The sequence below is a fragment of the Lontra canadensis genome, unplaced genomic scaffold (genome assembly GCF_010015895.1).
Source record: "Lontra canadensis isolate GAN:19392208 unplaced genomic scaffold, GSC_riverotter_1.0 scaffold22, whole genome shotgun sequence".
NCBI lineage: Eukaryota > Metazoa > Chordata > Mammalia > Carnivora > Mustelidae > Lontra > Lontra canadensis.
This window is the reverse complement of record NW_022631016.1, coordinates 12,317,792-12,342,834: the sequence shown is the minus strand read 5'-3', so window position 1 is coordinate 12,342,834 and position 25,043 is coordinate 12,317,792. Positions and strand designations below refer to the sequence as shown.

Sequence of the window (25,043 nt, the reverse complement as noted above, 5' to 3'; positions counted from 1 at the left end):
TGAGTGGCCCATCACCACCGCCAAATGAAGCAGGTATGGGATGCCCCCTCCAACTTCAGTCTTGGGAAGCAGGGAGCTTTAAAAAAACTACTTGAAACGATAAGGTAGAAGGATGGCTCTCCTGGAAAGGATAGTACAGTGTTGGTGAGGATGTGGAGAAATCGGAACCTCCTACAATGCAGGTGGGAATATGAAATGGAGCAGTCACTGTGGAAAACAGTCTGCAGGGTCCTCAAATGACAGATTTCCCACATAACCAGTCATTCTCCTGGGTGGATACCAGCGAGAAATGAAAATGCATGTCCGCACAAAAGCTTGCACACAAGTGTTCATAGCAGTGTTCTTCGGAACAGGCAAAAAATGAGAAGCAATCCGAAGGTCCATGGGCTGATGAATGGATAAGTAAAATGAGGGTAAATCTATACATGGAGTCATATTTGACAATAAGAACAGGAAGTACTGATGCACACTACACCACAGATAAACCTCGTCAACGCTCTGCTGAGTGAAGGAAGCCCATCACAAAAGACCACATACTGTGCAATTCCCCTTATAGGAAATACCCAGCATAGGTGAACCTACAGAGACAAAAGGGAGATGAGAGGTTGTCTAGGGCTGAGGGGTAGGGAGAAATGAGGAGGGAATGCTAATCAGTGTGGGGTTTCTTGTCGGAGTGATGAAAATGGTCTAAAATGAGATTGTGGTGATGGTTGTACAAGTCTGCAAATATACTAACAACTGTTGAACTACACATACAAACCAGGAAATCACATGGCATATGATTAAATCTCAGCAAAGCTGATAGGAAAAGAGGACTTTTGGGTCACTTTCAGCTCAGGTCATGATCTCAGGGTCCTGGGATTGAGCCCTGTGTCTGGGCTCCCTGCTTAGCAAGCTTCTCCCTGACCCTCTGCCATTCCCCCTGCTTGTGTACATGTTCTCCCTTTCTCTAATAAATAAACAAAATCTTAAAAAAAAAAACAGAAAAATACAGAAACACAGAAAAAAGGCTTTTTTAAGAAATAGCATAAAAATAGCACAATAACCTAATTGAGGCAGTAACTGCTGAGTTCCAGCCAGAAACATCTGAAAGACAAGAGGCTCCCTGATGCAGATGAGCTGTACTTTGGGAAGTAAAGGTGCTTCGTGTGTGTTCCTGCGGCCCAGCGACAGTTGGTGGGCAAGCGTGAATCAGCAAGTGGCAGTGCCTCAAATCCTGTCCCTGCAGCCCAGCTGGAGATGTGACGGGGAGCCCAGGGAGGAAGCCAAAGGCAGCTCCCAGTTGGGAGGGGGCTGTGGGAGCTACAGACAAAAAAGTATCATAGGGGTACATCCATCCACATGACAGAAGCCACAGGTGAGAAGGCCCCAGGGGTGGAGGGAGTCCATGAACCAACCAATGATAGTCATGGGAGAGAGAGAGTCAGCTCTGAGACTCTGCTAAGTCCAAAAAATGGGGACAGCAATGCTACGACAGCCACCATGAGCAAGAACCCTCTTCCCCTCTCGCTTCTGCCCCCTGCCCCCTAGCGGTCTCAGAATCTCAGTTTACAAGGGGGAGTATGGGAGCAGGAGAAACTGTCACACTCTGCTTCCTCCAGCTGCGGGCTGTGGGCTTTCCACCCACACCACTGCCATGGAGGGAAGCAGGAAGCCACCTTCCACTGAGTTGGAGGCTCCAAGACTCTAAGGGTCTGGACAATTGAATGACTGAAATAAGGGAGTCTCTGCATCTCTTTCACAACAACCAGAGAGTCTGGGTTCACGTGAATGTTTGCCCCGGGAGGCAGGGCGGGTCCCTGCTAAGTAATGAGGAGACCATGGGAGACAAAATAGCTTTGCTTAATGAACATGTGCCACGAGCTATACTTGTCTGACATAACATTCACACATTTCTTCCCAAGTGTTACATATTTATTTGTCATGGTTAATTTTATGTGTCAACTTGATGGGATCGTGGGGGCCCCAGATATTTGACTGAACATTATTTCTGGGTATGTCTTTGAGTATGTTTCTGGATGAAATTAGTATTTGCCTTGGTGGGCTCAGTGAAGCAGTTGGCCCTCCTCATTGTGGGTGGGTATCATCCAATCTGCTGAGGACTTGAACAGAACCAAGAGGCACAAGAAGGCAGAATGTAGCCCTCCCTGACTGATTTTTTTGAGCAGAGACATGGATCATCTCCTGTTCCTGGTGTTCCTGGCTCTCAGATCTCTGCATTTGGACTGAATGACACCACCAACTTTCCTGGTCTCCAGCTAATGGACAGCAGATCAGACAACTTCTCAGTGTCCATAATTGTGTGAACCAATACCTCATAGTATATCAGATGTACATATACATGTATGTATATAAATGTATAGATGTGTATATATAGATGTGTATATTTGTGTACATACATATATGTGTGTAAATACACATACACACACACATATATCTCCCATTGGTTCTATTTCTTTGGAAACTCTAATACGTTACTTCATCCAAACCAAATAAATATCCTGCATCATGAAACTTGATATGATCTCTTAATCTGTCAGTGACGCCCCTTTTCTATGGACCACATCCCGGGTTCTGGTGACTCTGGCATTGAGAAGACTCTGACTCTTCCCATACATGGGAAGGCAGGCATCAGCTCTACATAGGGGCCCAGGCACCCAATCACACTTCAGATTTTCTCAAGGGAAATCACAGATCTGAAAAGCACATTGTTATTTATTTTCTTGCTCTAGAGCCAGACAGTTATCAAAGTGTAAGATAATGACACAGTCATTCGAGGAAAAATACACAGCGGCACAACATTGACTCTCCTTCCTTACCAGATCTGGTGAGGGGCTTCTCAGCTCCCTCTCCATGATGGAACTCGGCAAAGCGGTCATTAGACAAAGTGACACCCTCTCTACAGTCACTTTTCTGCCTTTCTACTTCTTTTTTAAATTTCAAGGGTTTGACATACTGAGGCTTTGAAAATAAGTCTATTTCTGTGACATTTCTAATTTACATATCTTAAGTCATGTGTTCATTGAAGTAATTGTTGAACATCCGTGGGAGACAAGTTCTGGGGCTGTGATGTGGGTGTAAAAGAGGCACATGGCTAAGGACCCCTTAGTCTAATGGGGAAGACACGGAAAGTGCCAGCTTTCAGAGCATGCTCTCAGTGTTGCAGAATAGATACAACAATGAGCTCCAGGCACCTGCTGGAAGAAGGACTGGGGAGTGGTGACAACAGTGGAGAGGTGAATGTGACTCTGGAAGTAGGGTGCTGGGTCTCACATCTTAACTTTGCCCACTTACTGGCTGTGGGACTCTGGGCAACTTAGTAACCTCTCTGTGTTACGGTCTCCTCATCTATGAAATGGCATGATAATTGTATCTCCCTCATAGAGTTGTTTGAGATATTACAGTTAGCTCATAGAAAGCACACGAAATGGTTTTTGAAACACGGTAAGGCTCACATACATTTCAGATATAATTAGCAAGTCTCATTTACTGTGGCAATGAGCAAGTATCTACTGTTTTTGTATCCAGAAAATAAAACAGACATAACTCCTATCTACATACGTCATTGGATATATATGTCGAGTGCCCCTCTGGCTGCGAGAGAGGCTGAGAATTTGAATACTTCACTTTCCAGTTTTTAAGTTGGAGGAAGGCAAAGGGAATGGTTGCTAAGGAGACCAGACCTTGGGCAGTAAAATCGCCTCCTTGGTATATAATTTTTTTAAAAACCAGCCATGTTTACAGTGAGGGACAAAGATGATCAATCAAAAACAAGCCCAGTGCACTAACATATTTCTGTTTAGAAATCATTTGTGTATATTTTCCATTTGATGTATTTGCCAAATTTAAGAATTGGGTAATTTATTCAGATGTGTGGTTTTAAGCAAGAAAAATTTATGAGTTTATAAAACAATATTGTAACGTTCATGCCAAGTGAAGAGTCACATCCTTTTAAATTCAGATTCTTAAACTTAAGTAGATTTCCCCAGAATTTGGGACCATTTAGTTTGTCAGACCATCGAAAAGCTTAAAAACAAGAAATGAATACATTAAATTTATGAATTTTATTTAAATATTTAATGAAATTTAATTAACTTAGTTGTGAAGGTCTCCTTGAAAGTGATTGCTAAACTGAACCAGATTTACAAATAGAATGAAGACAGTCTGAATGTAAGAGCTTATGAAAAATTAGGTTTTAGAATTTGCAACTTTAGTAAACTGAATATTCATTAAAAGAAGCAGAAGTTAGTACAAGTGATTTTTTTCTTTGGATAAAACCCCCAGAAAAACACCAAATCCTACACTGAAAACAACTAATAGGAAACAAACCTTAACTGAAAACCATGAAACCAAATCCTATCCCATCCTCTTGAGGAGTTCAGGTTCCTATGCTGATTTCTCCGATGATCATTGTTCATCATTCATCACTGCATCTCAAGCCCTGCTCCCCTCTGACATTTATTACACTATGGTATTTCCTGGTCATTTAATCTCCATTCCAAACTCCATGTAAATGGTGCTTAAGTAGCTGAGAACTTCAAGGCTTATATTTGCCATCATTTTAGAAACATGACTTTCCAAATTTCCAGCTGACATGTCAAACTTTCTTTGCAAAAATCCTTCCTTCCCTACATTTCCCCTCCGCAGTATTGTCACTTCCATCCCTCCTACCACTAAGTTTAAAACTCAAATGCCTTTGCTTCCACCAAATGTTGTTGTTTTTTTTTTTTTTTTAAGATTTTATTTATTTATTTGACAGAGAGAGATCACAAGTAGGCAGAGAGGCAGGCAGAGAGAGAGGAAGGGAAGCAGGCTCCCCGCTGAGCAGAGAGCCCAATGTGGAACTCGATCCCAGGACCCTGAGATCATGACCTGAGCCGAAGGCAGTGGCTTAACCCACTGAGCCACCCAGGCGCCCCCCACCACCAAATATTTTGTGCCCTACATGCCATTAGCTGTGAGTTCTCCTGAGTTTGCAACTTATTTCTCAACAACCTTCCCTATTTCGTTTGTCACCACCTGATTCAAATCCCCGAATGGTTTCTCTGTTCTATTCTCTACCTGTTCAACTAATCACAAAAGCCATTTTCAGTATCAACCTCCTACGGTATACCTAGGACATGATTAAAACACTCATGCGCACACGTGCACACGTGAGCACACAAACACACACAACCCTCAAGGCTCTGTCTTGCCTGATAGATTTTAAGCATTTCCACATAGAAAGCAAGGCCTCCGTGATGGTTCTAACCTCCCACCCACCAGTCTCCACCAGTTCCTCCTCTCTTTTCCACATGTATAAGATCTATTCAGACTTCAAGACCTCTATCAAACGCTCTCCCTCTCTCTCTCTCTCTCTCTCTCTTTTGTTTCCATTGTTAGAAATCCCTTTCTTTTCTGAATTCCAAGCATATCACGGATCCTTCTTATGTGGGTTTAAGATCTCCAAAAACCAAACAAAATAAAGAAAAGGAAAGGAAAGAAGAAAGAATGAAAAGAAGTACAGCAGAAGAAGGAAAACAGGCAAGAAACAGTTAAAGAAAAGGAGGAAAGAAGAGAATGAGAGAGGGAGGAAAATGTTCATGGACATATCTGGGCTCTGTTCTGGGACAAGTCCTCTTTCATAACCTTCTTCATTTGTTACTCATCTGATATTTACAACAACCAGTCCTATGAAATACCTTATAATAATCCATATTTTTCAAAAGAGGACACAAATCAAGAAATTAAATGCCTTGTCCAAAGTCTAAGCAGCCAGCAGCATCTTGAGCAGGGGTTGAGGTCATGGGTGTGATTGGTGGCCCAGAAGACTAGCAGCACATGGGAAGACGCCACAGAATCAGGAGGGAGTGTGTGTCTCATGGAGGTCAGGGAGAAGAGACATCGTGTAATATCAGAAGCATCTGGGCCATGCTGGCGAGGATGCAGAGAAAGGGGAACCCTCCTACACTGTTGGTGGGAATGCAAGCTGGTGCAGCCACTCTGGAAAACAGCATGGAGGTTCCTCAAAAAGTTGAAAATAGAACTACCCTATGACCCAGCAATTGCACTACTGGGTATTTACCCTAAAGATACAAACGTAGTGATCTGAAGGGGCACATGCACCCGATTGTTTATAGCAGCAAAAAAACTATGGAAAGAACCTAGATGTCCATCAACAGATGAATGGATAAAGAAGATGTGGTCTATATACAATGGAATATTATGCAGCCATCAAAAGAAATGAAATCTTGCCATTTGTGACGACGTGGATGGAACTAGAGGGTATCATGCTTAGTGAAATAAATCAATCGGAGAAAGACAACTATCATATGATCTCCCTGATGTGAAGAAGTGGAGATGCAACATGGGGGGTTAGGGGGGTAGGAGAAGAATAAATGAAACAAGATGGGATCGGGAGGGAGAAAAACCATAAGTGACTCTTAATGTCACAAAACAAACTGAGGGTTGCTGGGGGGAGAGGGGGTCAGGAGAGGGGGGTGGGGTTATGGACATTGGGGAGGGTATGTGCTATGGTGAGTGCTGTGAAGTGTGTAAACCTGGCGATTCACAGACCTGTACCCCTGGGGATAAAAATACATTATATGTTCATAAAAAAATAAAAAATATTTTTAAAAAAAGATGAAAATAAATAAATAAATAAAAGCCCCAGACAAGGGATGCCTGGGTGGCTCAGTTGGTTAAGCGGCTGTCTTCGGCTCAGGTCATGATCCCAGCGTCCTGGGATCAAGTCCCATATCGGGCTCCTTGCTCCACAGGGAACCTGCTTCTCCCTCTGCCTCTGCCTGCCTCTCGGCCTACTTGTAATCTCTCTCTCTCTCTGTGTGACAAATAAATAAATAAAATCTTAAGAAAAAAAAAAAAGCCCCAGACAAGGGCAAAACTAACACACAGTGAAAATAAATCAAAGGTAGACTGGGGCCTGGCACCACTGGATGGCCCCATCCTGGATGGAACACAGAGGAGAGAGCAAACCTCTGGGCTCAGAAAACTCCTATCTGGGTTGTGATGATGATTGGAAGGGGACGTTGTCAAAACTCGTCGAACTGTGAACTTATGATGGGCAGTTTTATTTAATGTAAATCATACCTCTGTAAAGTTGACTTAAAAATGAATTAGCAGGGGGCACCCGGGTGGCTCAGTCAGTTAAGCAGCTACCTTCAGCTCGGGTCATGATCCCAGGGTCCTGGGATTGAGCCCCACGTCAGGCTCCCTGCTCAGCTGAGAGCCTGCTTCCCCCTCTCCCTCTGCTGTTTTCGCTGCCTACTTGTGTTCTGTCTGTCAAATAAATAAAATCTTAAAAAAAATTTTTTTTAAATAAAAAAAATTTTAAAAAGAAGCATCTGGGCCACAAATGTCATGACGTTTGAAATGCCCCAGCCAGATTGGGGAAGCTGACTAGGGCAGGTCCACTCAGCCTGGCCCAGAGGCAGCATCATGTTGGGGGGAACAAGGAAGGGGCTCAAGTATCATGCAGCAGTCTGAAGGGGTGCACTCAGCCACCTTCTGGACAGCAAGACCAGAGAGAGGGCTGTAGCAAGGACATTAACAAGTGATTTTATGGAAAAGAAAATAGTTATTAAAATATATAATATGCCAGAAAAACACTACTCTGTAATTTATCACAAAGCTTTTTTCCTTAATTTGGTCACCGCCAACTTTTGGAGGTTTGCTGTCTCTGCTGCACCCACCATCCTCGACAAACATTTCAGTTACCCTCTGCATGGAAAACATTCATTACATATTGTGTTAAATCCATGAGTTTAGACCCCATCAGTCATTTTAGAAATAAATGAGAGTACACTAATTTCATTTTCCTGTGATTGTCTTCATGTTAAATTAAGTTCTTATATTGATTGATGTGTGTTCCCAGTCAGTGAGAACCAAAGCAGCACTCACCATAGTGCCTCTCCAAATGTGACCGTAATTTGGATGGCTTCGCCTCTGAAGTATCATCATTCTGTACTAAACTCTATTATAATGCTAAATAGACAGTCAAGCTGACATTGCTTAATCCCCAAAGAGAGGGAAGTCCTAAAGGTGCAAACCTCCTTTGCTGTTTCTGGATTAGAGTCCATGGGGAATGTCATTACTCTGGATGGCATTTCTTTTTCTGTATTTGACTGAGGCAGTTAAAAGAGGAAACCCCACATGAAAGGGAACTTTTTTGATATTAAGTTGTGGTTCCAAACATGCAAGCACTGTAGTTTAGACTAAGTAGGGTTTCTATAGATTGTGATCTCAAAATATACAACCATTCACCATAATTTCAACCTTCAGCCATGCCATCTTTAGAAGAGAGTTCCATAACTTGGCTACACATATGACTCTGCAAATCAATAAATATGGGAACCCTGTCAAAGCTGGGGTTTCTTTTACCTAACAAATAAGACATTGAAGAATAAAAGAAAATATAAATAAAAGAAGTAATTAAGTTTAAATATTGAAAGCTACATTTTATGAACCAAGATGAAACCAGAGAGGGAGACAAACCATAAGAGACTCTAAATTTCAGAAAACAAACTGAGGGCTGCTGGTGGGGAGAAGGGGTAGGAGGGATGGGATTGCTGGGTGATGGACACTGGGGAGGGTATGTGCTATGGTGAGTGCTGTGAATTGTGTAAGACTGATGATTCACAGACCTGTAACCCTGAAACAAATAATGTTAGTAAAAATAAAAACATTTATTACAAAAATAAAAAATAAAAATAAAATATAAAGTCATGTATGCTCCCAAATGCTATCAATGCTATCAGTCTGGATTTATTTATAGAAGGAAATTCTATAATAAATTGTATTTTTCTATAAAAAAAGAAAGCTTCATTTTAATCATTAAAATAGCTTCACTGGTATTGTGTTATTTAGTATGCATTAATTAATAAAAACTACAAATCACTAACACTATTTGGTGTTAATGAAGCCTCTCTTTCTCCTGTGTATTTTGTTTGTTTGCTCATTTGCGTTAACAAACAGAGTGACCCTTAAATGCTGAAAGAAGCTCTAATTACTGACATGCACTGGCTACAAAGAACAGTAATTTGAGGAAAGAAAGAAAGCATTTTAGACATGAATCAATAAACATCTGTGGAATTAACTTAAGAAATATTTGGTTAACTTTGCCAGAACCAACTTTCAAATACCGAATTTCATATCTGGGGAAAAAAAATGTTCAAAGTATGGAAAACAAACATACCATGAGCAAAAAGAGCTCCTAAGATTCACCAGAGGGAAATGGAACAAGTAAATCCGTCCATCTGTTCATACCTCCTTTTCACTGCCTTTGGAAACGTGCTGGACAGAGATAACTTTGTTCAGTCCCGAAGTGCGACTTGACATGACTGTTGTTTCTGGCGCCGAGCACTCTGCACAGGACCTACGAAGCCAAGGAACCGGCCAGGAAAAGGCAGCTGCCAGTTTCTGAGAGGAGATTAGAGCCCCAGCACAGCCTCCTTTATCTGCCTCTACCCTCCAAGTACACTCAGGAATTCAATCCATCAAGAAAACTCATCTTCTCAATTAGCAGCATGACTCGGAATGAAAGGTCATCGTGGGATCTGCGACTTGCCACACACGACTCACGAGAGGCTGTCAGGAAGCTGATGCTCAGCACGGACTTATCTTATCTTGGTCGTCTGTGTCCTGTGCTCATTAATTTTTTCATCCAGAAGCAATATTTCTTTTTCCTACCCGCCACTCCCACCCCAGGATCATTCCTCTTCTCCCTTCCTTGGGATACAATAGAGTAATTTTTTTTTCCCTTTTTGGTCACTTTCCATCTTATAAATAAGAATGGACTCATCTTGTATCAGTAGACAGGTTGTGTATCTGGCGCTGGTACTGCTTAGAAACCTTGTTCACTCCTGGCCACACTGATAATAAGATGCTCCCAGACGTCACCACCAAGAGAGCTCAACCACCTGGTTTCCATTGCAACCTCTTCACCTCATCTGAACAATCAGTGTGGAGGTTCCACCTCCTGTTTGTCAGAATGAGCAATGGTGATGTCACAGGAAAGTGGTGGGGGTTACGTGTGTTATGAGGTCATCTCAAACAACACAGTATTATGCAGAAATTCACCTTTAACATTTGTTATCAAACACCAGAAAATTGTCTCTATGTGTCACACAACTAATTGTGAAATGGAAAAGTATCTTTTAGAAATAGTTTGTCCAAAATAGTATAAAACTTATTGGGCAACCCTCTCGGGTCCCCTCCCTCCTCCGGAGTTTTGTACTATCACTTTGTTATCACCCAATAAACCTTGCTTTGCTGCCCACAAAACAAAAACAACCCCTCCCCCAAAAAACAAAATCAAAAGCAAAACAAAGCAAAACAAAAACCTTATTTTTACAGTAGGATATGCGAAACAGAGTTTCATGTAATAATGTAATTATATATATGCTCTGTCCTTCAAATCAAACCAAACTAAACTAAGTCTCTCTTCTAATTTTTTTTAAAATATTTTATTTATTTATTTGACAGAGATAGATCACAAGTAGGCAGAGAGGCAGGCAGAGAGAGAGAGAGGGAGAAGCAGGCTCCCTGCTGAGCAGAGAGCCTGATGCGGGGCTCGATCCCAGGACCCTGAGATCATGACCGGAGCCGAAGGCAGAGGCTTAACCCTCTGAGCCACCCAGGTGCCCCTCTCTCTTCTAATTTAACAGAAAATCTCCCTGATCCATATTTATGACAATTAAGTGACTTTAAATAAAATTACTTATTTTGAATTTTTATCTTACCTATTTTACTTTGATGTCCACATTCGTACAATTTTGAGATGCCTTGAAGGGATTTTTACCATACAATAGAATAAAGAAACAGCTCAAGAAACCAGGGCCCATGAAAAATGGGGTAGAAAAATAATAAGTCAAGATATGATTAGTATCAGGGTATCTTAAAATCCTACACAATTATTATAGGTAGGCTACATCTTTGGTTCCAAACTTCTTAGTAGCCAAAGAAAATAGGTAATCATGATCAGTTAAGACTCACAATGTCTATTCGAGAGAAAAATACATGAACGTCTGAAAGAAATTTCTTCCAAACTTTTCTGTTCTCATAAAGTGGATACTATGGGAAACGGAAAAAAATTACTTTAAAATTTATTCTATTTCTACATCCTGATTCAAGAGAATTCAAATGTGCACTGATCTTCCTGGCCACTGAACTTATTTTGTTGATAACAGGACAGCGAGTGGTCTAATGCTCTCCACTTGCTCTGTGAGGTATGTGTTTGTTTCTCATGAAAATTCAAATTCCTTTCTTCCTCAACCATATGTCAAATGGCCTTACAGTGTATAGCTCAGAATGTGGAATCTGGAACCAGCGCTTTAACTACTAGTGTGAATTGGTTGACCAGCTTTACTTCTTTGGGTGTCATTTCAGTCATTGGCAAAATGGTGATAATTAGTGCCAACCTTTTAGGTTTGTTGTGAGGATCAAATTAAATTGCTTATGACAGTGCCTGGAGGAGAGTCAAACACTATAATGTTAGTTATGACTAAAATTATCATGAGGATTTACTATTAATATTTATGTCTGTGGACTACACACAACTATTAATGTCTGCACATACAGTGTAACAGCGTATCATCAGAATAAGAACTCTGCCATAAAGAAGAGATACACATCGTTACCAACAGACTATGCAACTGTAGTTTTTCCCAATGAAGTTTGTATGTTCACTTCTATTAAATTTAGAGGTTTGGAATCACCATGGGTATTTTTTTTCTTTCTTTCTTCCTTATAAAGTAGTCATGGTCAAGGAAAGAGGCTAACAATAGATATTTTACATGTCATTATGTGGAACATTGGTCACTAAAAAAAGTGGACATCAGTTTGATGGAAACAGCATCGTCAGAAGACCCTGAGAAGTCAGCTCACCATGTACAGGTTCTTTGCTGGTGTTAAAAAAAAAAAAATACCAGAGAACACTAAATTATCCAGACCAATACATTAAAAATCTGAAAAGTAAGCTTTCAAAAACTGACAAGTATCTATCTGGAGGCCGAGCTGATGTGGGAATACTCTAGGAAGAAGTACGCAGAGAAGTTTCGGTCATCCTTCTTGACTTGTTTTGTCCAGGGGAGAAATGGGTTCTTTAATGAAGAACTAGTTGTAGAACTAGTTCTAGTTCTCATTTCAGCGCATTTCTGCCACGCATTAACTCCCTGCAGGTTGCTTTGCTCGTTTAGTAAATTAGGTCCATATATACATTAAATACTGCAGTCCTCTGTGACACTAATAAGTCACTCATCATCCAATTCTTAACTCTACAATACTGAGCAAAATCAGATGGTGTAAGAGCCAGATCATTTGGCAGTTTCAGGCAAGGATTCATGAAACGTCTGATTTATGTTGTACTAGAGCAGAGTACTACATGGCGAAACAGAAGAACTTCATTTACATCTGAGCTTCACACTCAGGAGTTTTCAATTTTGACCTAAATACCTAAATCTCTCAGCCTCAATGTACTTATCTGAAACAGACAAAAAAAAAAAAAAAATTATCACTTTCCGAAGGCATATTGTGAAGCTAACATGAGAATTTTGTTAAAAAGCCTTTGAAAATTAGAAAATATTATACAGAAAAAGAGAAAATATTACACAGAAATAGGACCATTGTTCATGATCTGACCTTCGCTTAGTAACAATCCAAATACACAATCCTAGTATTTTAGGCAAGAACCAATCTCACAAGAGAATTAATTACAAACTAGAATCCCACTTTAAACTTAAATTGTAGGACACAATGGGTCCAGGTTTTCTTCCTAATGGCCATATCCTCTTCGGACACTAAGTTATGCATTAACAGTTCACTTTTTGAGCACAGAATTAGAGGAAAAGTAGGAGACAACTTCTCCTGAGGTTAAGAACAAAACTCTGGATTCACACGGCCTGAGTGTGGAATCCTGGTCCACCATTACTTTTCTGGCTATTAATTTCTACCAGCCCTCCCTTCTTTTTCTGAAAAGATGGAGGTATTGGTAAAACTCAGTAAAACAACTGGAAGACTAAGCGATACGACATATGTAGAATTTAGGGTAAGGGGGAAAAAGTGAGAGGAAAACCAAGGAACAGACTTCACCTACAGAGAACACACAGGTGGGTGGCAGATGGTGACACCGGTGATGGGGACTAAGGAGTGCATCTGTTGTCATGAGCACCAAGTGTTGAATCACTAAAGTGCACATGTGAAACTAATATTACACTGTATGTAACTAACTGGAATGTAAATAAAACCTTTAAAAGTAAGACTGAGTGAGATGATACACGTGTAACACGTAGTGGAGTGCTGGGCATACACGAAGGGTTCAAAGAGTGCTTCCTTTCAGTATCCATTCACAAGGACCAATATCCTGCGCCGCTGAATGTGGGAGAAGACTGTCTTCCCCCACATATGAAAGATGATCCCTTTATTTGAGCATGTAGGTTAAGAAAGGATGCAACATAGAACGGAGTTGGATGAACCACATGAGGGAGTGATCTACCATCTGTAGAAAAGTCAAATTATTTGTGGGTTAGAAGGATGACAAATATGATATCACCACTTCCTTGGCTGTGCTTAAAGTTTTGTTAAAAAAAAATTCCAAGATGGATGAAGAAAAGAGACTAGTATCAAATTAAAACATCTTACAAGAGAGTAGGATGAAATAAAATAAAGGAGAACTACAAATAACACAACTGGAAAAATGACTTTAAATTCTAGATGAAATGGAAAAAATATTTTAAAATGTAACTTAACAAAACTGACTCAAGAAGACATAGAAAATATAAATCATCCTAGTATCAGAAAGGTATTTGAATGTGTTTTATAAAAGGAGCCAGCAAAACATTATCTATAGGCTGGCTGCCTATATTTTCCTTTTTAAAAAAATATTTTAGAGAAAGAGATAGTGATTGTGGGCGAGTGAGGGGGAGGGATAAAGGGAGAGGAGAGAGAGTCTTTTTTTTTTTTAATTTTTTTATTATGTTATGTGACTTTTTGCTGTAGTGTTTCATGATTCATTGTCTGTGTGTAACACCCAGAGATAGAGTTTTAAGCAAGCTCTACACCTAGTGCAGAGCCCAACACAGGGCTTGATCTCATGACCCTGAGATCATGACCTGAGCTGAAATCAGGAGTCAGACACTTAACCAACTAAGGCACCCAGACTCTCCTGGCTGCCTATATTTTCATATAAAGCTTTACTGAAACACAGACATAAATATTATCTGTGGTTGCTTTTATACTGTAATAAAAAAGCTGAGAATTTGTGATGGACTATATGGCCTGCAAGCTGAAAATATTTATCAACTGACTCTTTAAGAAAAAGTTTGCCAAACTTTGGTTTTTGAAGCCAATCTCACTCATAAATATCTATGCAAATGGGACATTAAAGGAAAAACACTGATTACCAATAACTACAGTAAAAAGCAGTTAATAAAATCCAATATCCATTAATGACTTTTAAAAATGTTAACAAACTGGAAATGGAAAGAAATTTCATTAACCTAATAAAATCTGTTTATATAACACCTACAGCAATGATTAAATTTAATGGTACAATATAGAGAAGCATTCTTGTGGAAAATAAGAGAAACACAATGATGTCTACTATTACAACTTCAATTTAGCACTGATCTAGCATAATAAGACAAGAAAAAATAAAGGGTATAAGGATTGGAAAGGAAAAAATCAAAATGTCCTTATCTCCAGATTGTATTATTATTCACAATAAAAAACTAAAATAGCCCCAGATAAATTATTAGGTTTAATAAAAGGGCTTAACAAAACAACTGTACATAACATCAATTTTCGTCAAACATAAATCTCATTGCCATACACCGGCAAGTTTATAAATAAAATATTTGGAGAAGAATATTATGCTTGGCAAAAAGAGAGAGATGTAAAAATGTATATACTGTATAATTCCATTTATATGAATGTCCAGAAGAGGCAAAACGACTCTGTGGTAACAAAAAGTGAATCAGTGACTTAGAAGGGAGGGAGGATTTGACTGAAATGGGGCCATGAGGACTTCCTGGGATGATAGGAATGTCTCACATCCTGATTATGGAGGTGGTTACACGAGTGTACGTACTTGTCAAAATTTATCAAACCAACCATATAAAGTTAGTGCATCCACTGTATGTAAATTACATCTCAATGAAGGTGACTTAAGAGAAAAAAAGAAAGACAATCAAGTCTTTACACCAGCAACCAAAAATATAAAATATTTAGGAATAAATCTAAAAAAGAAGTTTTAAACATTTAAAGATTGTATTAAAAATGTGAAGGAGACTTAAAAAGAACATACAGTATTAATGTATAAGAAAACTCAGTATCATACAGATATCTATTCTCATCAAACTGACCTATTATTCAATGGAATTTCATCCAAAATTCTAAGACAGTTTTTGGGAAATTCACAAAATAATTACAAAATGTACAGTGAAGACAGAGGTCTCAAAATACCCCTTCACAAGAACAGCCAAGAAAGAGATTTCAGAAAAAAAAAATAAATAAAAACAACAACAACAACAACAACAAAAACCTCTGAAAAGATTGCCCTTCCAGATATTGAGAGAGAAAGTGTTCCTGAGAGCAGGGGGAGGGGTGGAGGAAGATGGACAGAAAGAACATTGAGCAGACACTGAGCTCAGAGTTCAACATGGGGTTCAATCCAGCGACCCTGAGATCACGACCTGAGCCGAAATCAAGAATTGGCTGCTTAACTGCCTGAGGCACCCAGGCTCTCCTTGAGTTGAGTTTTAAAACTGAATTACTTAATAGTGTTGTATTGGAGCAGAAATAAGGAAATAGGACAATAGAAGGGACTAGCAAACCCAGAAACTTTCCACACAGACTAGTCAGTCAGTGGTGTTGGGCAACACTGCGCTAGAGCTGGTTTGAACCAGCTGACAATAGCCAACTGTGAAATTTTTAAAAAATTTTACAAGCTATTTGTTAATATGGTCATTATTAACAAGTAAACTGTATAAACTTAAAATTAAGTAAATCATATTAATAACAAAATAAATACTCCAAACTCATCACTTCTTTATTTTTACTGCAGTTTATTAAATTGCATGTTCTGTGTGTCCTTTGATCTGTAGAGTGGAAACACTGAGTAATGTGGACTACTGCATGTGTTTTCCTAACTCTGCTTTCAGCAATACCCTGGTAGTAGCTTGACACTGGCAATTTGGAAAGTCTTTATACCAAGGAAATGTTCAGTGTTAGAAATCAGAGCTTGATATGTTATTTTTTGTATTGTCCAGACATAGAAGCATAATGGAAAAACTGTTAATAATGCAGATTAAACTTAAAAGTGTATCATGTCTATGGCCATTACACTGAGTAGTACAAAATAATTAAGAAAAGGTTTTCAGTACTCAAATGTTAGTATCTGATTTAACAAAGAAGTCATTGATGTCGCTGACAAATGGTGAATTTTCAACACATCTTATTATTTCACTTTTGTATTATTTATTAACATAAACAAGAGTATCATCCATTATTCTATACTACACACATTCACCAATTGCAACCATAGGTTGGCTACAGCTAAAACATCAGTAAAAGCATTGTCATAATTAATTGGTTACATAAATATGACTCTAAAGAATATTATATAAAATACTTATAATACATGCATATGTTTTTTCACTGCTTTGTAGTATTCCATTGTGTCACACAAACTATCCAATCTTCTGTTAACCAGTAACTGGGTTGCCTCTAGATTTTTTTTAACAATGCTGGTATGAATATTGCAATGAAATCTTCCAAATGCAATAAATCAGCCACCCCAGGAAGGTACCCACCTGATACCAGCACCTTGTTCTAGTGCACAGACCCCGCCCAAATGACCCTAGTCCAACTGCAGCGACTGTGTCGTTCTATTCCCTGGATCCAACCTCTCAGCAGGAGACTGTGTTATTACTATATGCACACCTAACTTTGCTGGATAGCCAAGGGTAACCATTTGTGAAGGCTGGGGTAGATCCTGAATATGTAGCCTTTGATGTGTAAGTGTATGTGTGCAAAGTTCCTGTTAGTATAGAACAAGGAGGGTGTTGGTGGTATGAGCATGAATGAGACACCACGGATCCTAGGATTCTAAATTCAAACCTGGTCTTCTAGGTTTTACAAGGCTATGATTATCAAGGTTGCAGGACATACTTCATCATTAGCATGACACAGACCTGTTAAATATTTATCAAATGGTAAGTAAGCTTCCATGTGTACTCTTTCTATGGGCTCTGTAGGTCTGCTATTGTAGATATTAAAATATTTCATAATCAAGTATTTTTTTCAAAATAGATACTTCTTTTTTTGTAATAAAAATTTTTCTTAAGAAGAAAATGTAAATATGCTAAGTGCACAATCATGTACATTCTTTGGCAATATTTAATTTTTATAATAGCAAAAAAAAAAGCCACTATCAATAAGTTTATACTTATTAATGATCCAGCTGGCAAAAAAAATAGTGTATAATGCATTTCTACCTAAAAACTATCCTTATCTGGCTGAAATATGTCTGGGAAAATATCAGTGCAATGCCAACTAAAAAAAAAAACTGATACAAAAAATGGGAGGTGAGGAAATGAAAGCAATATGGAAAGAAAACATTTTGAGAAGTTTAACTGTGAATAAGAGCTGAGAAATGGACAGTTGGAAGGATCTGAGAGTCAAAAAAGATTTCCTCTCTTTTTTTTTTTTTTTTAAGATTTTACTTATTTATTTGACAGAGCGAGAACACAAGTAGGCAGAGAGGCAGGCAGAGATTGGGGAGGGGGGAGCAGTCTCCCCGTTGAGCAGAGAACCCTCCTGGGGCTCCATCCCAGGACCCTGAGATCATGACCTGAGCTGAAGGCAGAGGCTTAACCCACTGAGCTACCCAGGCACCCCCTCCTCTGTCTTATTTTTAGTTGGGGAATTTTTTGTCATATTGTGGAAATAAATGCAAGAAATGAAAGCAGGGCACAGAGAGGAGAAAGGGGAAGGGAAGTTCAATAATATTATTTGAACTGCAAATAACATGGTAGGACCTATAATGAGTAAATCTTCCTGTATTTTTGATCTATGATTTTAGGCAGAGTTTTTTGGAGATTTTGTGAGTGATCCTACCTACACATTTTGTGACTAACTCCATGAGCTTGGAACTTTTTTTTTTAATCACTTTATATATTCACAAGTCTCTTGAAATCTCATGCCTAAAGGAATTTATAATGAGACTGTGTTGTTTGGTATCATAGATTTCACACTGAAAAACAATTCTTTTAAAATCCAAGATAAAATCTATAAGCAGAAAATGAAAATTTACATAGTCCTTGTAATAAAATAAAATATGGAGCTTCAAGGATGGGTGTGAATGAACTTTACACAAACCACTGTCAAACAATTACAACTATAATCCTAAATATTCTATCATAAATCATAATTTATAATCATAAATCATAATCTGTCATAAATATTCTATAATGAAAGCAAATATGTAATTTTATGTAATTTTGAACTTAATATAGGATCTTTTTAGAAGTAAAATACTCAAGAATTTAAAGCTGATACAACTTTTCTATAGGGGAAGTTGCAGCCAAAACATAACTTACTAGAAGAAGAAAAAAATACTACATTTGAAAAGTATTACTTTTAAATTTCTCACCTGACTCATTGTTGCTTTTATTTAACAAATAATTTGCACTGTAAAAACACCCATTGTGTTCCAGAACAAGCTCATTCTCTAAGCCTGAATTATAGGAGGTCTTACAATTTGGGTATTTTTCTCCTGGATTCTTTTTTCAGAGAAGCAGGGATAACTACCAATTTAAGTGAAATGCTCATATTAACCTATTATAATCATTGTTTGATTCTGTAATATTATACTCCTTCCAATAAACCAGTCTGAAAGAAAACAGATAAGAACAGAGAGTAGCTGATGACATTATTGGCAAAGCTGGTGGCTTAATGTTCATAATGATGGGTCATATTAGAAAAAATCGTTGATCAGCACATTTCAGAAAAATAAAATTAGCTGAGTATAAACGCAAAATCAGGCTTACAATTTAAAACATATTAAGATTTAATGAATTATTACATCATTTCTCAATGAGTACAACCTAGATGCATGTTTCCGACGGTTCACAATAGAAGTGAATCATGGAATTAAGCAGAATGTGGCTATATAACAGCCTTCTAAGCTTGGAGAAAAGTCAGGCAATTAACTCACTCATCCAAGGTGAGTATTATCAAAGCTTAATGTTTACAACATGGAAGTTTCTAATTGGTTATCTTCCACCTGATTTGTGGCTGTTTTCAGAAAAAGAGTCAAAAAATACTATGAGGAAAATGTCCTGAGGGCATCCAAAATGTGGGCTCTTTATTACTATATTTTAAAGATAATGCTAACAGTCATGATTACTAATAAGTGACTTGTTTAGTATTGGTATTATCATTTATTGCTAACATCCTACTTTGAATAGCAATTCAACAGAGATTAGGAATTTAGACTTGCAGGCAGCTGTGGCCTCTGAGTGACTCCAGGGCCTAGCAAAGGACTGACATCATGTTTGTTGACAAAAACAAGAAGCAGTAGCTACTAGATGTTGAATATGCACTCAATTTTCCCACCTGCCAAGTCTTTTTGAGTCAGTGAATGGACATACACACATTCAGTTGAGGAAACTTTTTGCTTTAGAAACTCCCACTGCTGTTTTCTCTTCCTTCCAAGGAGAGTCCTCAAGAATTCAGTTGAATTCTTCCATGATCATTGGTCTAAATCAAGGCAAATTACCTTGACATGAATGATTCCTGCAGAATGTCTCATGTTTCCTTTAGTTGGTGGTATAGATTTTAATTGACAAATAAATGTCCGTCCTTGTTAAGACTTTAGAAAGATAAACACACTCATAAAATACCTAACGGTCCAGCTGGTAGAGAAAAGTAATAAAATTGCAACCTGAAAAGAATTTGTTTCAATCCATTTGATTGTGCTTCTGTATGCTATCTGTCACATTCTGAAACGGAGGATGGAATAAAGAAAAATAAATGTCCTTCATTTGCAGGAAACAGTATATTATAGTGGTAAAAGAAAGGCTTTATTATCAGACCAAGCACCACCTACTAACTTAGCTATAAAATTTTCCTGCTCTATAAAGTAAGACAATAGTAGCAACAGGGTTCTTGTGGTGTTTGTGTTCGATAATTGTAGGTAGTTCACCTAGCATGATGTCAGAAACCTCGTGAGTACTTGATCAACGGTATTCACTATAGTTCTTGGTATTTTGGCAATTAAGGAAAAAAAGAAAAAAAAAACAGAAATAGAATTTAGTGTTATAAGTGAATAATTATTTAACCTTCATGCTAAAAGATGTATCATGTCAGACTGAGGGAGGCCCCACTTGTTCCTACTTTTCCATTAGGAAAAAAAAAAAAATCAGAGTGTGAAATCACATCAAGAAGATGTCTTCAAACCTTTTGCTGTTCCTTGGAGCGATGTGTGGATCCTTTTAAAACTGGTCTCAGGATAACCATAAAGACAGCTGCAATGCTCAGAACAACACTGGTTTGAGTCAATTCCTAGGAAGTAAGTAATGACGTCCCCTGAGCTTATAATTCCATTCTGAATTGCGTTCAACAGGAAAAATCCAGATTTCATAGGAAAGTGTAGCCAACAGGCTTGGACAAAATTCTAGGCTTATCCTTGGGTGAAGGCCACAGATAGAAATGTTTTAGCCTTGCCTAAAAAGATGGGCAAACCCTTTCGTAACCAGTCTTTATTTTGACGTTTAGTCCATCAGAATTCTGTTTCCCCCAACATACGTTCATGAGAACTTCAAGTGACCTTAATGTTTAAAAAAAAAAGAAAAAAGGTCATTTATGTTTCCTCAACACCACAAAATGGTACTGATGATATTTATTTTAAACACTATGTATTTTGCCTTTAGTGGAAAAGCCCATTATTATTACAGCTGAAAGCAATAACTCTCAAACTGGGAAATATTTTCAAATCAAAAACTTGTGATTATCACCATGCCGGGATGCCTGGCTATGTTATTTTATTTGTTTGTACATTGAACAGGCATCCCTTACAGGGTCAAATATATATGAAGACATATTTATTTAGTTAGCCTTCAACTGCTCTTGTTTATAATTGCCAAAATATCCAAATATTGTAAAGGATTAGAACAGATTATTTATTTTAGTAGCTTCAGGATTTTCCACTCTAGTTTATCTGAACCTTAACTAATATCCAAACCAAAGCCGGGGGAAAAGACACTTTGGGACTTGTCTTTTTCTCCCCAGCATTTTATTTTGAAAAATGTCAAACCTATGCAAAAATTACGGAAATAGTATAACAAACAGCCATATACCACGATTGACCAATTGTTAACGTTTACCACAGTCTCTCTCTCTCTTCTTTATATTTGCATTTGACTATATATGTATACAGTTTCAGTGAATGTGCATTCATAGGTATGTATGTGCAGGTATACACACGTACACATTGTTTTATTCTGAATTACTTGAGAGTTAGTGGCAAATCTTTTACTTCAGATGCCTAAAATATTTCACCATGTACCTTCCATGAAGGATATTAACCCACATTATTTCAATATAATTCTCTACACAGTGAAAACTTAACAATACCGTTATCCTCTTAACATGCACTCCAGATTTAATTGTTTTTTCCACTGATGTCCTGTAAAACCGAGAAATTTTATTTTTGAATCTAGAATCTGATCAGGGATTCTTTAATCTAGAACGTTTCCTCAGGCACTGTGACTTTCATGACATTGACATTTTGCAAGAACCCATGGCCATTACTTGGCACAATGTGCCTCCATTTGGATCCATCTGGTTTTTCGCATGTAGTTCCAGGTGACATATATCGTTGGCAGGTGGACGTCAGAGGTGATGTTGAGGAGCAATGTCTTGTGTCTATTTTTATGTAATTAGTTGATCTCAACTTTTTACTCATCTTTTCTCACTCATCCAAACAGTATAACTGCAAGGGGGCAAGCAAGCACTTTTAACTGTTTCTTATTATTCTAATGGCCTGACCACTAGCCTGCAATACTTTAGTCATCAGAAGATCTACTAAATCATAACTTTTTCTGTGGAGTGGGTGCAGAGACAATTAAAAAGAGGAATGGTTTAGGTGCTCAGCATTTAAGATTTTTAAGTAAATGTCCTTAGAATAGTTTATGATGGAGTCTCAGGGGAATTCTGCTTTTTCTATCCGCTGGGGGGATGGAAGTATACGCTGTTAAACCATACCAACAACACAGTCCTCACATCTATGAGACATCAGAATATAAGGAGTGGGTATTCCTGAGAACTGGAAAGAAGTCAGACATGCACTGCCAAACAGAGCTCTCCATACCAAGTGGTATATTCATGGAGGCCTGGCCAATGTGTAGAATCATACATGGCAGATTATATAAACTAGAATCAATCCATGTCAGGAGACTCAAGCCTTGCTTTCTATATGTCTTTGAAGACAATAAAAATGCTTAATCATCTGGAAGTGCTTAGGTGAAGTCAAGCCAAAACCAAAAATGCTCAGGCATACAGCCTAATTATACTTTGCTTCCAAGACATTAATTATATATTATTATTAAATATGATTTTTTAGACACAAATGACACCCACTAAGCAAATCTGGAAATGAGAATAGATTGTTTTCTCTAAAAATATTAAGGGAGGGAACATTTTAAAAAAAAATTAAAAAAGAGAAAATATTAAGGGAGGGGGTGAACACTTGCTGTAACTTAAATGGTAAAATGAAAATAAGGATTCTGTTGTAAACCACTAGCATATTTCTCAGTATATTGTCATACATCTACATTAAAATCCAAAGAGTCTTTTCTCAGAAGTGGGCAAATCCAGCAGGCAGGAAGTCAGTAAGGACACAGTTGTACACAAGCAATCAACCAGATATAATTGACATTTATAGGCTACTTCATCCAACAGCAGCAGCAGATCTATTTTTCTCAAGCACACATGGAACACTCACCAAGGTAGACCACATTCTGGGCCATAAAACATACCTTGACAACTGTAAAAGAATAGAAATATAAAATGTCTGCTCTCAGGCCACAGGAGATTTAAACTAAAATCAATAAAAGAAAAAGTAACTGGAAAATCTCCAAATATGTGGAGATTAAATAGCATACTTTTACATAATATGTGGATGAAAGAAGAAATCTCAAGAGAAACTAAAAAATACTAAATAAATGAAAATAAAAACACAACTTATAAAAATCCATGGGGTGTAGCAAAAGCAATGCTTAGAAGGAAATTTATAGTATTGAATGCATAGATCAGAAAAGATGATCTAAAATCAATGAGCTAAGTTTAATTTTTAAACCTTAAGAAAACTAATTTTATTTTTCTTTAATTTTATTTAATTTTAAAATTAAATTCAGAGTAATCAAAAAATAAAATAAAATAAATCTAAAGTAAACAGAAAAAAAATAATAAGCATTAGAGCAGAAATTGAAAATGAAATTGAAAACAGGAAAATCAATACAGAAAATCAGCAAAACCAACAACTGATTCTTCCAAAAGATCAAGAGAATTGGTAAGTCTCTAGCCAAGGTAACTAAGAAAAAAGGGAGAGGACTCAAATTACTAATATTAGAAAGGAAAAGGGGGACATCAGCACAGATTCTTATGGACATTACAAGCATAATAAGAGAATGTTATGAGCAACTATGCCCACAAATTTGGTAACCTAGATGAAATTGACCCATTCCTTTACAGTCTATCAAAACTCTCATAAGAATAAACAGATGATCTGAATAGGACTGTATCTATTAAATAAAGTGAATTAATGACTAATAATCTTCTAACATCCAAAAGCAGCAGACCCAGATAAATTCAGTAGTGATTTCTACCAAACATTTAAGGAATAAATTATACAAATTCTACAATCTCTTTCGGAGGATAGAAACAGAGAGAATATTTCCCAATTCATTTTATTACCCTAATATCAAATCTAGACAAAGATATAACAAGAAAAGGAAACTATAGACTAATACATCTCAAGAACACAAATGCAAAAATCCTCAACAGAGTATTAGCAAACTGAACTGAAAAGAGTATAAAAAGAAGTACACCCTATAACCAAATGGGATTTATCCCAGGTATTCATGCCTGGTTCAACATTCTAAATTCAATTAATATAATCCATAACATCAACAGCCTAAAAAAGAAAAGTTACATGATCATATCAGTAGGTACAGAAAAAGGATCTGACAAAATCTAACACCTATTCATGATAAAAATTCTCAGTTTTAGGAATAGAGGGAAACTTTCTCAACTTGATAAGGACTATCCACAAAAATCCAACCTAACATCATACTTAATAGTATGAACTCAAATCTTTCCCATTAAGATCAAGAACAAAGCAAGAATGTCCCTTTCCCCATTCCTTTTCAATGTCACATTCTATGTTGTTAATGCAATAAGTCAAGAAAAGGAAATAAAATGTATAGATGGGGAAAGAAGACTTACAAGTGTCTTTGTTCACAGATAACGTGATTGTTTACATAGAAAATCCAAAATTTGGGGGAAACAAAAGCAAAAATAAACTATTGGGACTTTGTCAAAATAAAAAGCTTCTACACAGCAAAGGAAACAACCAACAAGACTAAAAGGCAACCTATGGAGTGGGAGAAGATATTTGCAAATGACATATTCGATAAAGTTAGTATCCAAAATATATAAAGAATTTATGGGATGCTTGGGTGGCTCAATTGGTTAAAGTGTCTGACTCTTGATCTCAGCTCAGGTCTCTATCTCAGGGTTGTGAGTTCAAGCCCCACACTGGGCTCCACACTGGCATTTAGCTTACTTAAACAAAAATAATTTATAAAACTGAATATCCAATAAACAAATAATCCAGTTAAAAATGGACAGAAGACATGAATAGACATTTTTCCAAAGAAGACATCCAGATGGCCAACAGACACAAGGAAAGATGCTCAGTATCACTCATAGTTGGGGAACTACAAATCAAAATTACAATGAGTTATCACCTCACACCAGTCAGAATG

The 25,043-nt window shown here is 37.7% G+C and overlaps 1 protein-coding gene and 1 long non-coding RNA gene across 3 annotated transcripts in view; one reads left to right on the top strand and one right to left on the bottom strand.

Moving 5' to 3' along the window:
* FBXL7 (F-box and leucine rich repeat protein 7) overlaps positions 1 to 25,043 on the bottom strand; it is a 366,015-nt gene that overhangs the window by 162,588 nt on the left and 178,384 nt on the right. The gene's annotated exons all lie outside the window — the stretch shown is intronic.
* LOC116870264 lies at positions 1,411 to 18,151 on the top strand. The gene is made up of 3 exons (XR_004383193.1): positions 1,411 to 1,422; positions 2,330 to 2,331; positions 17,993 to 18,151. It is a non-coding gene; the product is annotated as an uncharacterized LOC116870264 (long non-coding RNA).